This window comes from Medicago truncatula, chromosome 7 (assembly GCF_003473485.1).
Source record: "Medicago truncatula cultivar Jemalong A17 chromosome 7, MtrunA17r5.0-ANR, whole genome shotgun sequence".
Lineage (NCBI taxonomy): Eukaryota > Viridiplantae > Streptophyta > Magnoliopsida > Fabales > Fabaceae > Medicago > Medicago truncatula.
This window is the reverse complement of record NC_053048.1, coordinates 28,465,427-28,480,921: the sequence shown is the minus strand read 5'-3', so window position 1 is coordinate 28,480,921 and position 15,495 is coordinate 28,465,427. Positions and strand designations below refer to the sequence as shown.

The 15,495-nt window shown below is 34.7% G+C and overlaps 1 long non-coding RNA gene and 1 pseudogene across 1 annotated transcript; one reads left to right on the top strand and one right to left on the bottom strand.

Annotated features, from left to right (window-relative positions):
• Positions 1–1,128: 1,128 nt before the first annotated feature.
• LOC112416486 (uncharacterized) lies at positions 1,129–5,670 on the bottom strand. The gene is made up of 2 exons (XR_003007003.2): positions 5,294–5,670; positions 1,129–1,332 (listed from the first exon to the last, which is right to left on the bottom strand). It is a non-coding gene; the product is annotated as an uncharacterized lncRNA (long non-coding RNA).
• Positions 2,032–5,158, top strand: LOC11426270 (nuclear pore complex protein NUP50A-like; annotated as a pseudogene).
• Positions 5,671–15,495: the final 9,825 nt, after the last annotated feature.

Genomic DNA, 15,495 nt, shown 5'->3' with positions numbered 1-15,495 from the left:
ACATCAAAAATGATAATTTCTACAAGTGTTTTAGAACCATTAATCCAAAACCAATACCTAAAAAAGTTGCAATTGAAACACCAAAAATGCCAGTAAGCATTCCAGGAACAACTAAAGATTCCCAGCCTTTAGGCTTAGCATTTGATGCTAAAAGTAATAGCTTCAAATCAAGCTTAAATAATTTCCCTAATCCAAGAACAATAAGAAGATGGATAGTAACTTGAACCAGTGCAAACATGAACATACTTGGGGCTGTTTGGATAACATTCAATATACTTCCACTAGCTCCAACCACCACAAAAAATATCTGCAAACAAAATACTAGATCGTATGTTAAACATCTTAGGTTACATTATCCACTTATGGTGTTGTTTGGTCAATGGAATCTATCTTGTATCATATCAACTAGAAGGAGTAACTTCTTAGAAAGAAATTCTAATTTAGAGCGCTTTCAAAGAGAGTAAATTTTTTGTACAATATGCTGTAAAAAGGAAGAAAGTAGGAAAGCATTTTGTAAATCAAGGGTTCAACATGTTAACTATTGTAAATGTTATAAAATCAAGAGAGGTTTGTATAGTTTCTACTAAAATAAGTTATAAAGTACCAAATAAGATATTTACATATTTTACAACTTAGGTTCATAAGATCTATATATCTACAGAAACAACATGAAGCAAAATAGAAGAGTAAACATTAATAGCGTCAATTTGGTCCTCAAATATTACTTTTGTTAGTTAATTTGGTCCTGATTGTGTCTTTGGATTAGTTAATTTGGTTCATGAAACACACACTACAGTAGCTCTATATATTAAAAATGATGTAGCAACTGCAGTAGCTGTCTGCAACACTGGCATATTGCCCTGATTTTCTGACTTCATAAGCATTTCTTCATCTATATGTGTGTTACAGCCATATATGTCAAACCTCAATATTAAATACAATTTAATACCCCCTTAAATTTGCTTATCAGTATTGTTTATAAGAATAACAGAAGCTAAATTATAAAAGAGACACTTTGAAGACTTCTTATTCTTACATGACACTATGTTTTGCTAACTTGGAAGCTTGACACTTGCATTGTAAACTTGAAAATATGACATTTATATGACAGACAAAGCAAATAAAAGAGAAAAACGATGAAAAAGTATAGTTGTTGATAAATTGTCAAGTGGTTCTTGTTCAATTTAAGACCATAAATATGCTAAAAGATAAAAGATAAATATCAAAGGGACCATAAATTTCATCTATATATAAAATATAATTGAACTAATTGTAGCTACAATAAGCCGCTTTCTACTTTTCTTTCTTCCTATCTTTTCCATCCAGCCATATCTGCAATTAAAAATGGACTCTTGTTAGATTAGAGTGAAATAGTAAAACATAAATAGATTCAAAACAAGAAGTTGCATGATGATCAAAAGGGAATGAAGCCATATCCCATTATGAAAAACGAAATAAATTAGCTTCGACAATGACGTGCCATGAATAATAGTCTTGACCACATTCGACACAATGAACGTATATCAAAAACTAGATTCTATAGCAGAATTATATATTATCAAGAACAAGAATATAAATCAAGTAAAATGGTTCGCGCTCTGCAAATCAGCGTGGATGTGGATGAACATCGGCATGCTTAAAATATACATAGATAACCATGTACTAAACAACATAATAGGATCTCCTTGTTCATTCAACAGAGCATCTATACCAATGTGTATACTCAAGTATTGAAGTAAATAAAAATAACAAAAGTTCGAAACAAAATGCTTTGGTTTTTCCCTTTTTCAATAAATCTGTCCTTGCAAACAGCGAAAGCAATATAGCTTTGTTTAGAGTTTTAAAGACCAACTCATTCAAGAATATTAAAGAGGCACGGACTCTCTTTTTCAGTGAATTACCTTATGTATAAAAGCAAAAGAACTGCCTTATAATAGCCAAAATAATCATATAAAATTCATCATAGAAAATAATAACATAACATACAAGAATTAACAGAAATTAAAATAAATTTAAAGAGGAACTTACTTTCAATGACACAAAACTAAGCTTTCAACATAATTCTTGATATAGATCCCCGACCACGAGCATTTACCACCATTGGTAATTCTAGTTTTCTCTACACTACCATCTCTCAGATTATATACAACTGTTACATCATCAATCTTGTAGTGGTAGCTCCATCTAACGGATAGCTCTTTTCTCTCGACTCTAAACAAAACGTAAAACATTTTCAATTAGGGAGTTTACATCTCACTAATAGGCCTCTCCTCCAACTGGTGGCCTTTCCATAGGGGCGGCTCCATCTAATGAGTAACTCTCCTAATCGAAATCACATACTAGGTGCACCTAGGTCGTCATCATTATAACTGTAATTTTCAAAAGGCCCGTTCTTAAAACACATGTCTAAAACCATATTTCACAACATAACGAAACTTATATTAAAAGTTGACATGAGTAAGGCATATGATAGAATTAATTGGGAGTATTTGCGCAGAGTTATGTTAAGACTTGGCTTTGATGCGAAATGGTTTGGTTGGATCATGATGTGTGTGGAGTCTGTGAAGTATAAGGTGTTAGTGAATCAAGAATCTGAGGGACCTATTTTACCAGGTAGTGGGCTCAGGAAGGGAGACCCTTTGTCCCCTTACCTTTTCATTTTGTGCGCACAAGGTTTGACTTCTCTAATTGACAAAGCGGAAGGGAGGGGAGACCTTCATGGAGTTCGAGTGTGTACGGGGGCTCCTACATTCACTCACCTATTGTTTGTCGATGATTGCTTTTTATTTTGCAGGGCCACATAGAGAGAAGTAAATGCATTAAAGAACATATTATCCATATATGAAGACGCTTCAGGCCAACAAATAAATTTCCAAAAATCTGAAATATTTTTTAGCAAGAATGTAGGAGCATAAGCCAAAGTAAACATATTGAATATCTTACAAGTCAACATTGCAATTTGAACCGGTAAATACCTTGGCCTTCCTTCCGTGATAGGAACCGAGTATGGAGGAAGATCAACTCTAGGGGAGGGCGCTCTTTATCTAAGGCGGGAAAAGTGGTGATGATTAAATCTGTACTCCAATCTATTCCTACCTACTTTATAAGTATTTTTCTAATTCCCTCATCTCTTGGTGATGAAATCGAGAAAATGATGAATTCTTTATGGTAGGGAAATGGTGGAAATAGAAATAAGGGAATCAGGTGGCTTTCATGGGACAAATTATTTGTCCATAAAAGAAATGGTGGTATGGGTTTTAAGAATTTATATTTGTTCAATATGGCACTTCTTGGCAATCAAGTCTGGCGGTTAATGTCTCAACCGGAGTTATTAGTAGCAAGACTTTTTAAAAGCACGGTATTATCGAAGGAATGCTATTTTTGAGGCAAATAAAGGAAACAATTTAAGTTATGTGTGGAAGAGTATTCATGAGGCTATACCCATGGTCAAGCAAGGAACAAGGTGGAAGATCGGTAACGGAGATAAAATTCGGGTTTTTCAAGATAGGTGGCTCGTGAACGGCGGTTTAGCACAGCCTGCTGCGTAGTACAATCGGTTGCTGCAACTTAATGTGAAGGAATTGCTTCAGCCTGGTCAAAAGTCGTGGAATTTGGATGTGCTGCAACATTATTTAAGTTCACAGTCGGTGTTTGAGGCTATGAACACTCTGTTATTTAATTCTACTGCATATGATGAGCGAGTATGGAGGCCAGGTAAGCGTGGAATTTACACCGTCCGCTCAGCCTCTAGGTTTTGTCTAACAGAACTAGTAGAGGGGGATTATGGATGTCAATTTGGAAACTAGTTGTACCACCAAAGGTTAGAAACTTTATTTGGCGAGTAGCTCAAAATTGCTTTCCAACTCGTGTGAGGCTTAGCGAGAAGGGTGTTCAAATTGGAACAATCTGTCCATGGTGTAATGTTGTCCCGAAAACAGCAACACATATTCTGATGTAGTGTAACAAAAGTAGAGAAACTTGGGTGAAATTGAATCTGATTAGTTACATAGACCAGGCCCAGCTGCAACATGGTAGTATTGGAGGTGTGATTTTCTATTTTTGAACCTGCTGTTAATTATTCATAGAGGGAGTTACATGTTGACAGAATGGCGGAATGCACGTCAAATTGAGGAGTTGCCTTCGTCACGGCAACAAACTCATCAAGATAGGGTGTGATGGCAACGGCCACCCAATAGATTCGTAAAGAATGAAGCAAATAATAGCCAGAAAAGTTACTAAATGAAAGGCACCAAAAGCTGTACCTTAGACATGGAAAAACCAAACAAAAGAATTCAAGCAAATAACAGTTCTCAAATCAGAATGAAAAAGAACCACCATGAAGCCTCAACAAAGGAACACGTCAGAACAAAGGAAGGGGGTGCAGGAATTAGTAATTCACAAAGAAAGAATAGCCTAGCCATTTCTCATGGAGTATAAGAAGCTTTTAGTATGTATATGAAGCTTTTGCACATTTACAACACACACATATTGTCATTCATGTAGTGTAGTTTACTCTTACATTGAATACATACTCTGCTTTCTGACTGCAATTTTTGTTGCATTGAAACTTGGGGGAATATAAGTTCTTTGTGTAATGGGGAATGCTGAGAATGTGTTACAGTCGTCAAAGAAAAGGGCTGCTGTACGGAAGTTCACCCGAGACACTCTTATTGACAATGAGGAAGATGACGCTGACCTAGAAGCCGGGACTTTCAACAAAGCCAGTGAGGAGGTTCTTGCAACTAGAGAATAATCAAAGTAGCACGTCTCCAACATAATAAATCTGCTCCAAACCCTTTCGCTGGTATACGCTTGCCTGCTCCTACTGAATCCACTGCCAAGTCTGGTGAAGCTACTACTTAAACGCAGCCAGAGAAAGCTAAGAATGAAGAAACTAAGCAGCCAGAGAGCAAAGCTCTTGAGGTCGAGGACAAATCTACTTCAAACAACGACGTTGCAGACATAAAAAATGCAGGTAAGGAGCTTGCACAGACACAGACACCAAAACAGGACACATACATATTACCACCAGTCAACTATCACTCCTTACTGGCTCCCGCTTCATTACGAAGATAGGCAAAACAAAATGCAAATAAGACCTAACATGACACCAAAACTCAAAACACGCCACGGCAGAATTCTTAAACATCTACATAAAGAAATCTACAAAAAAAAATGGAATTGTGAACAAAAATAAGTAATAAAAACCACCCTAAAATCTTACTGTATAGATTAAAGTTTTGGATGGATGAATCGTATATGATAACCATAGAGAGATATGGAGAGAGCGTACCAAATTGACAGGAAATGGAGGAGAATCAACGTGAAGCTACATGTTCTTTAACTTCTTGTGAAAAGCGACCATGGTCTTGACGATGACAGAAGTTTTGAAGTCGAAGCGAGATACACCGCCAACAATGAATTCAGTCTTCGTAATACACTTATCTGGATGCACCTGTATTGAATAATCATTCAACAGTGTTCTTCCTTTTTACTGAACACAGAGGGGCGTATATGTGTACAAATGTAGAAGAAGAAACCTAGACGAAGTGGAGATACAGATGTAGAAGCGGAAGCCGAGAGGAAGAAGTGGAAGAATCGCGATTTACAGAGTGGTGGAAAGATGTTTATTGAGAATAGGAATCTAGGTGTGTATGTTACCAATGCAACTGTGACTTGAAACTGAAAGAGACGTATTAATTGGGAACAGATTGATTGTCTAGAGATTAACATAGATCCATCCAACAGTCAAGAATGTTTGGAGCCAAAACCATTTAGATTTAGGGTTTGTAAAGTCATTAGCAATGTTAACAAAAATTAGATATAAACTAGACCATTGACCCGTGCTAACGCACGTGTCATTTAAAAAAGATAATATTCACTGAAAAAAATAAGAAACTGTAGTTCGCATGAATCTAAAAATTGTTGTGAATCAAAGCATAATGTCAATATCAAAGACTTTGTTATTGTTCCATAATTCTGGTACGTAGTTCCTGTTACTTTAAAATAATATATAATTTTGAAAGGGAAATTGAAGTTCGTTGACATGCAAATAGTTTCAATAAGTAAGAAAATGAACAGTACACAAAAAAGTCCTACACATTACGGAAAACTTCTCTGTAGACCACATTTGATGCAACATCGATATCATCGCCGTCGTCGTCATTAATCAATATTTTTAAACCACCTCTCGAAGTAACCCGTGATATTGCGACGTACAATTGTCCATGTGAAAAAACAGGAGACGGTAGATAAACACCAACATGTTTCAACGATGACCCTGACTCTTGTTAATAGTCATTGCAAATGAGACGACAGATAACGGAAATTGCCTTCATGTCAAGCAAAACCTCATAATTTGCTAACCCGTGCTACCACACGGGTCAATGATGAGCACAATATATTAGTAATTTAGGAGTTCAACGTCACATAAAAATCGTAAATTAAAATAACATGAAATATATAGCTATATTATGTAGGTAAGGTATGATTTACAATTAATGTTTTGCAATGATCATGCTTATAGTTAACGGTAAGTTAAGCATATTTTGAAGACACAATCATATGCTTAGATAGATCCTTATTCAGCCAATAGAATATCATGTGAAAAAACAGGAGACGGTAGATAAACACCAACATGTTTCAACGACTGACCCTGACTCTTGTTAATAGTCATTGCAAATGAGACGACAGATAACGGAAATTGCCTTCATGTCAAGCAAAACCTCATAATTTGCTAACCCGTGCTACCACACGGGTCAATGATGAGCACAATATATTAGTAATTTAGGAGTTCAACATCACATAAAAACCGTAAATTAAAATAACATGAAATATATAGCTATATTATGTAGGTAAGGTATGATTTACAATTAATGTTTTGCAATGATCATGCTTATAGTTAATGGTAAGTTAAGCATATTTTGAAGGCACAATCATATGCTTAGATAGATCCTTATTCAGCCAATAGAATATCACATGAAGCATTGGGCCAATGCTTATTAAAACAATGATATGAATCATGGTTTACAACTTAATTTGTAGTTTGCATAGCTCAGGGGATATCTAAGACACAGTCACATCAGTATAATCAACCACCACCGTATAAATTATCACCGCGAGGGCCTTCTTGCAACAACCACCACCGCATAAACCTCCTTCTAGAATATAACAAACAAAAAAAGAGATGATAATAAATTAGATAGCAATGCAATTCAAAAAGTCATCGGATTACAAATAACCAAAAATCAAACTAAACAAATGCTCCTACTCTTATTTCAACCCCGAATTTGAAAATTCCTGAACTGCAAAATCAAAAAACCAAACCCCACACCAATCATATAACAATTACTTTGATTTTGTAAGAAGCCTAAAAAGCTATTGCAAGCTATTTTGTACAATAGAGGAATTGAATGGAAAGAAAGATGTGTGGTTAACCTTAGTCACAGAAAAGAGGAGGAGCAGGTAAAAATCCATTTGATTTTTCTTCTCAATGTTAACACAATAACAATGCTTCTATATAAACACAAAAATTAAATTAGAATGAAACAATTAAATCATTGTGGAGCCCTGTTTGTTACATACTTAATGAATTAATTAATTAAATCAATTCCATTGTAAGATAAGCTAATAATTTTCGCATGGAGAGAGAAAACGCACTTGCAATTTTGAAGTGAGATGAAGAAGTCATGACCAAGTGTAACAACGAAGCCTATCTGCAACTTTCTGGATAGAACCAACCCTTCCAGCTTCTTGGTGATAAATCCAACGACATAGTGGGAACCATCAGAGAAAGTGAGGCAATTTTATAAAAAAAAAAAAAAAACTTCTATACAAACTCAAAAAAAGGGAAGAAAAAAATAATAATTAGAATGAAACAATTACATAATGAAAGTGAAATAAACAAACATACCTGCATATTCCCAAATCCACATTTCCATCAACAAAATCTGCAATTTGTAAAATAAAGCTACAGATCAAAACATGGTGGAGAAAGAAAAAATATTGAAAATCATTGCATATATCATCATCTTACACAAATGATATTAGCAGATTCAGAAATTCTATGGGAGTTTAGACCAGTCAACCTCCAAGGATGCGAGTAACAAAATCTATTAGCAGAAGCAGCAGGAAATAATGATTTGTTTTGTTAAAAAAAAATAGGAGTGATTTGTTTTGTTCAAAAGAATAGGAGGGATTTGTTTCGTTCAAAAGAATTGGGAATTTCTGCAATAAAATATGAACAATTTGTTAATAGGAGTGATTTGTTTTTCTTTTTTTTAAGTTTATATGTTTAGTAGGAAACAATTTTTTTTAAAAAAAAAAATAGGAGATTTCTGCAATTTGATATTTTAAACATGGGTAATACAGTAAAAGCAAGCACTGAATTTAAGTTAAATTAGGACAACAATTAGCATTCGGGTTAACTTTAATAAATAAAAGATAAAAGATAATATATTAGGGTAAATGAGTTGAGGAAGTGAGGAAAAAAATATGGCAACAGAAAATATGGAAATCAATTAGATAGGTTTTAGGAGGAGGGAAATTAGGAAATCATGGTTAGGGTTTGGAGGAGGGGAATTAGGAAATATGGTTAGGTTTTGAAGGAGGGGAATTAGGTTTTAGGAGGAGGGAAATTAGGAAATCATGGTTAGGGTTTGGAGGAGGGGAATTAGGAAATATGGTTAGGTTTTGAAGGAGGGAAAAGTGGCTATAATTTTTTGGGTTAAATATTAGGTGGAATTAGGGCAACAATGTTAGGTTTATAAATAAAAAGAAATATGGTTAGGTTTTGAAGGAGGGGAATTAGGTTTTAGGAGGAGGGAAATTAGGAAATCATGGTTAGGGTTTGGAGGAGGGTAATTAGGAAATATGGTTAGGTTTTGAAGGAGGGAAAAGTGGCTATAATTTTTTAGGTTAAATATTCGGTGGAATTAGGGCAACAATGTTAGGTTTATAAATAAAAAGATGGTTAGGTTTTGAAGGAGGGAAAAATTGCTAAAATATTAGGTTAAAATTAGGGCAACAAAGCTTTGTTTAGGAACGTTTAAGAGAAATGTATGGTTTTAAAAAGAGATTTCGGTTTAGGAGAAATGATTAAAATATATTGGTGAGGGTTTGGAGGAGGGGAGTTAGGAAATATGGTTTATCGAAATCAATTAGATAGGTAGAAATTTTGGTTTAAGAGAAAGGTACGGTTTTAAAAAGAGATTTCGGTTTAGGAGAAAGGATTAAAATATATTGGTGAGGGTTTGGAGGAGGGGAGTTAGGAAATATGGTTTATCGAAATCAATTAGATAGGTAGAAATTTCGGTTTAAGTGAAAGGTATGGTTTTAAAAAGAGATTTCGGTTTAGGAGAAATGATTAAAATATATTGGTGAGGGTTTGGAGGAGGGGAGTTAGGAAATATGGTTTATCGAAATCAATTAGATAGGTAGAAATTTCGGTTTAAGAGAAAGGTATGGTTTTAAAAAGAGATTTCGGTTTAGGAGAAAAGATTAAAATATATTGGTGAGGGTTTGGAGGAGGGGAGTTAGAAGATATGGTTTATGGAAATCAATTAGATAGGTTTTAGGAGGAGTGAAGTTAGGAAATCATGGTTAGGGTTTGGAGGAGGGAAATTAGGAAATATGGTTAGGTTTTGATGGAGGGAAAAGTTGCTAAAATATTAGGTTAAAATTAGGGCAACAAAGCTTTGTTTAGGAATAAGAAGATATGATAGAAAGACTATTTAGCATATTTAATGTTTCCGTCGTCTTTTTATCATTTGGCACGTGTGTAATCAACTCTTTTTAAGATTTTCTTTTATTGTACTCTACTAATTGTCTTATGCTGAATTTCATTTCTTGTTAGCTGTTAACATCGTTGGCCTTGGGTTCATGCTTGAAGCATTGGAGGGTTGAGTGTATTAAGTTTTTCTTGCTGCATTATGCAATGTTCATTAAGTTTTTCTGACAAGTAGTGGTACATGGATACAGGAGTCACATCTCACATGACGGTAAATCTAGGTAATCTTACGTCATATTCCAATATAAGTAATCACATTATTGTTGGCAGTGATCATGATATCTTATTTATTGGTCATATGGCAATGCATTATTACCTAACTCCCAAACTCCCTTAAAATTAGATCATGTCCTACATTCACCTAAATTAATCAAAAATCTTGTTTCTGTGTGAAAATTTGCCATAGACAATGAAGTTTATGTTGAATTTGATCCATTATGTTTTTCTGTGAAGGATATTCTTACAAAAATGCGGCTAATGAGATGTGATAGCACAGGAGAACTCCATCCTCTTACTCCAACTCCACCTACTCAAAATCCAACACACTCTTCTTTCATTGTTTTATCCAATAATTTATTATGGCATAATCGTCTAGGACATCCGGGAGCAACTATTTTGAATTCTCTTCATAGAAACAATTTTATTTTATGTAATAAGTCTAACAATTTTGTTTGCGAATCTTGATAATTTGGAAAACAAATAAAAATTTCATTTCATGAATATTTGTCTCACACTTCATTACCTTTTGATATTGTGCATAGTGATCTTTGGACATCACTAACTCTTAGTTATGGTGGTCATCATTACTATATTTTATTTTGTGATGATTTTACAAATTTTTCATGAACTTTTCCTATTGCCAACAAATCTCAAGCTTATTCCACTTTTATTCATTTTCCTAATCAAATTAAAACAAAATTTGAAAGAGATATAATAGAAAAATATGACAATATTTCTTCCCACAATTTATGTAACCAAAATGAAATTAGCTTCCCATTTTCTTGTCCTCACACCTCACCTCAAACTGGAAAAGTCGAAAGAAAAATTCGTATTATTAATAATATCATACGTACTCTTTTTGTACATGCCTCGCTACCACCTTCCTTTTGGTCGCATGCTTCATATGACCACTTATTTGTTAAATATTCTTCCAACCAACATAAGTAGCTCTTAAAACCCCAACTACGATTCCTTATCAAAATATTTCCTCCTATTCTCATCTTAAAGTCATCGGGTGTCTCTGTTTTCCATTAATCCCTTCCACTACTAGAAATAAACTGCAACCAAGGTCAACACCATGTCTTCTTAGGTTATCCCTCCAATCATTGAGGATATAAGTGTCTTGAACTGTCTTGTCGCAAAATAATCATTTCTACCCATCCATCAATACTCCATCCTCCTACACCTACTGTAACACCCCGTTTTCCCAACTTAAAATTTTTTACATAAAAATCAGAGTAATCAACTTAAACAGGATGTCACATTACTTTAAAAGATAAATAGAGTAGAATTACTATTTATTCAAAACATCTCATGTCAACAATTCAAATTTCATTGCAGCGGAAAAACATTCATTAAACAACGTAATGGCACAACGGCCTCAACATAAACAACTTATTAAAATTCCATTCTAGGTGGTTCATCAACATAAATCATAAGAATACGTAACACATGGAAAACAAAGCAAGATCCCCATCCCGTTACGTATCAGAGCGACCCTAAGACGACGCGTGAGAGAGTCAACTCACTTCAACAGCTAATCATGGTTATCTGCACGTTACCCACGTAGAGGCAACATTCAAACAGAAGGGGTGAGATTTCACATTCAATAATAATAAGCATATAATTCATCAACAGAATTTAACAACATAAACAACAACAATAAATAATATTTATACTTCACATAGTTTCTCATTAACAACTCATTAGTAATTGACAACTTGACAACAACGACAATGCGACAACATCGACATCAACTCAACAATGCAACAACAACAACTTAATCATGCATGTGGTACCAATCAGGGCATCAAGCCCCCACCGTATAGAGCAAATAAGCTCACACGACATCAAACCCCTAACTTATAGAGCAAATAGGCTCACAGGGCATCAAGCCCTCAACTTAATATGAATGATTATACATTCAACAGAGCATCAAGCCCTCAACTTTAGATGAGTATGCATGGACTCAGGAACCAACAACTTTAACAACTTAGACAACTTTCAACGACTTAGACAACTTCAACAACTTAGACAACATCAACTTAACGACATTAACACAACAACAACAAATACAACAACTATAACAACTTGCAACTTAACATCGTTAACAACAAAAACTTGAATGATATGAACAACAATATTTCCACAACATATAATATTCACATAATATATGTATTCCAAATTATCCAACAACAGTATTCATAATAATTACAGACTCACTGTAAGGCAACACAATTATAAGCAACTTTCATTCCTACCCCAATAACCAACTCTGAACTCGTGCGACAAAGGACGCAAAAACACTAAACAAGGTTGACTGCCACTGAGTAACTCGCTATGGCGAGCTACTCTACTCGCTATGGTGAGTTCAACAAAAGGGGTACTCGCCGTGGCGAGCTAAAACTGATGACTCTCGAGAGTTTTGACATTTTTCACTCAAAAATCCCATTTTTAACTCCCCTATGCCCAAATTTGATCCAAAAACTTGCCTAATCATTTCTATATATGTTAAGGCACTCAAAACCATATAAAACTTGACTCAAAACGTTAATTTACAAAATCATATTTTTCTCACTGGTAACTCGCTATGGCGACCGTTTCACTTATATTTCTATTTTAATTATATTTCTCCACTAAATAATAAAATATGGGCTAATAATATATATTAATACACATAAAAAATATCACTTATCAAGATAAATCAATTAAATTATAAAAAGACTCTAAACTCAATCAAATAAATAAGTAATAAAAAAATAGGGCGTTACACCTACTACACCACAAATCAACATTACTCTTCCACTAATGCTCTCGGCCTCAACCCTACCTACCTCACTTCAATCACATTCAACGCCAAACAATACCATAAACAACACATATCATTCATCAACCCCTATCTCTAACACCCCTTCCCATACTATTATCCCAACAACTACTTTGTCTCTAGTCAATCCTCCATTATCCCCTTAAACGACCACCCAAGCTCAACATGGCATTTTCAAACCACGTCAACTTTATAATCTCCACACTTCTACTTCACCCCAACATTTCTCCAATGCCAACTAACCCTAATAATGGATTACAAGATCAATACTGTAAATGGATATGAAAGACGAATATGATGCTCTTATTAAAAATAAGATGTGCGATTTAGTACCCCGTCCGTCTAATGCTAATGTCATCCGTAGTTTGTGGATTTTCAGGCATAACAAGAACTTGGATGGTTCCTTTGGAAGATACAAAGCTCGGCTAGTTCAAATCAACAAACGTATGTAAATTGTGCAGAAACTTTTAGTCTGATGGTAAAACCACCAACTATACGAACAACCCTCATTATTTCTATTTTAAAATCACGGTGTATGCATCAATTAGATGTCAAGAATGCATTCTTACATGGATACATTAATGAATATGTTTATATGCATCAACCTCTCGCTTTCGTGATCCTCAGCATTCTGATTATGTATGTCTACTAAAGAAGTCACTATATGGCCTTAAACATGCCCCTTATGCCTGGTACCAGCGATTCACTGAATTTGTATCTACATTGGGATTCTCACATAGTGCATTTGATCATTACTTGTTCATCTATCACAATGGTAATGACACAACATACATTCTCTTATATGTCGATGACATTATTCTTACTGCTTCATCTGATACTCTTCGTTAAAGGATCATGTCTCAACTCAGTACTGAATTTGCTATGAAAGATAATTAGGAACCTATCAGTTATTTTCTAGGTATCTTAATTACTAGATATTCATGTGGTATCTTTCTCTCTCAACACAAATAGGCCGAAGAGATTGTCGAGAAAACTGCCATGTGATCTTGCAAACTAGTCTTTACCCCCATGGACACCAAATATCAAATGTAGCCGCTATCATAATCCATCTTAATACGGAAGTATTGCAGGTGCATTGCAATATTTAACTTTCACCCAACTTGATATCGCATATGTCGTCCAACAGGTGTGTCTGATTATGCATGATTCCCGCACTCAACATATGGTTGCGTTGAAGCTAATAATTAGATACATTAAGGGTGCCCAGATACTAGAAGATCTACGTCCGGATATTGTGTCTAACTTGGAAATAATTTGATCTCTTGGTCTACGAAATGACAGTCAACTTTATCCTGCTCTAGTGCTGAAGTGGAGTCTCGTGGTGTTGCTGAATCTTGTTTGCTTCAAAACCCGTTGTTAAAACTCAGTGTTTGATCATCATAGCCAGTTTTGTCTATTGTGACGATGTTAGTGTTGTTTACTTGTCAGGTAATCCTGTTATCATGGTTTTTGGGTGCCAAGCCATTAATTGGACTTGAACCTTTCGACCGTTGATATCTCTCTTTTTTCTTGGGAAGGGTAAAAGGAGAAAAACCCTTAAAAAGTTCTAGATTCGGGGGTCGTTTTCACTACGGGAAGGTGTTAGGCACCCGGAGCGATTATGGTATTCCATAAGAACCGCTCTCCTAAGTTTATTTCTACGCTTTATTTTTAGAGACTATTTGTAAAAAAGAAGGTATGGTTAGTGAAGAATGGGGGTGAGAAGAAGTAGAATTTGATTTTATTTCGGCTTGGAGGAGTTTTGACTCATTGCCTACGTACCCTTTTAAGGGATCAAAACCGATCGTAGTTCATTCTCAAAAAATGGTTTTTTGTTTTTGTTGGTTGATTTTAAGTTTGAAAAGAGATTTTGAAGAATAGAGATGAGAGGCCTCAAGGGCATGAGATTTTGAAAAAAAGTGAGGTGGAGTTAGCTTTTTTGAAATGAAGTCCAAGTATAGTTAAAATTTATTAGGAATTTCTCTTAAGAAAATAAAAGGGAAATAAGGAGTTTTGACTCCTATTTTATTTTCAAAAAGGTTTTCAAGTGAAGTTATTTGCATGTTTTGGAAAAAGTTGGATTTTTCTCTAAGTGTTCAAGCCTAAGCATTCATCTAAACATGCGATCCTAGCCATACATCTAGGGTGAGTGTGTGCGTGCCGGTGCGTCATAGTGTCCATAGTCCATATTACAAAAATTGCCTAAATACATTCTATGGCCCCTTTGCCAAGCTACAAACCAATGATAACAAATTACACCACCAAATGAATTAAAACTTGCAAAAATAAATGCTAGGCTAAAGGAAGTGAAGGGGGTGGTGGAATGCTATGAAAATGTATGACACATGAGATGAAATGGTTAGTAATCACAAAGCACAAAATAGTAGGAAATAAACAAAAAGAAATTGCATAGGAAAAGCAAAAGAAAGTTATAAAGTGGTAACAAACCTAAAAAATTTGATATGATACTTAAAGGTACTTGTAACCCATAATCCTCACATCATAGCAATTTTGAAAGAGATTTTGTTTCAAGCCATGACATGAAATTAATGGAGACACATGCAAGCAAAGTATCACACCAAATTCATAGAGAAATTTGACACTTTATTTCTTTAAAACGAACACTTGTTGCTTGTAAAACAAGAAATCCATAAAATCATAT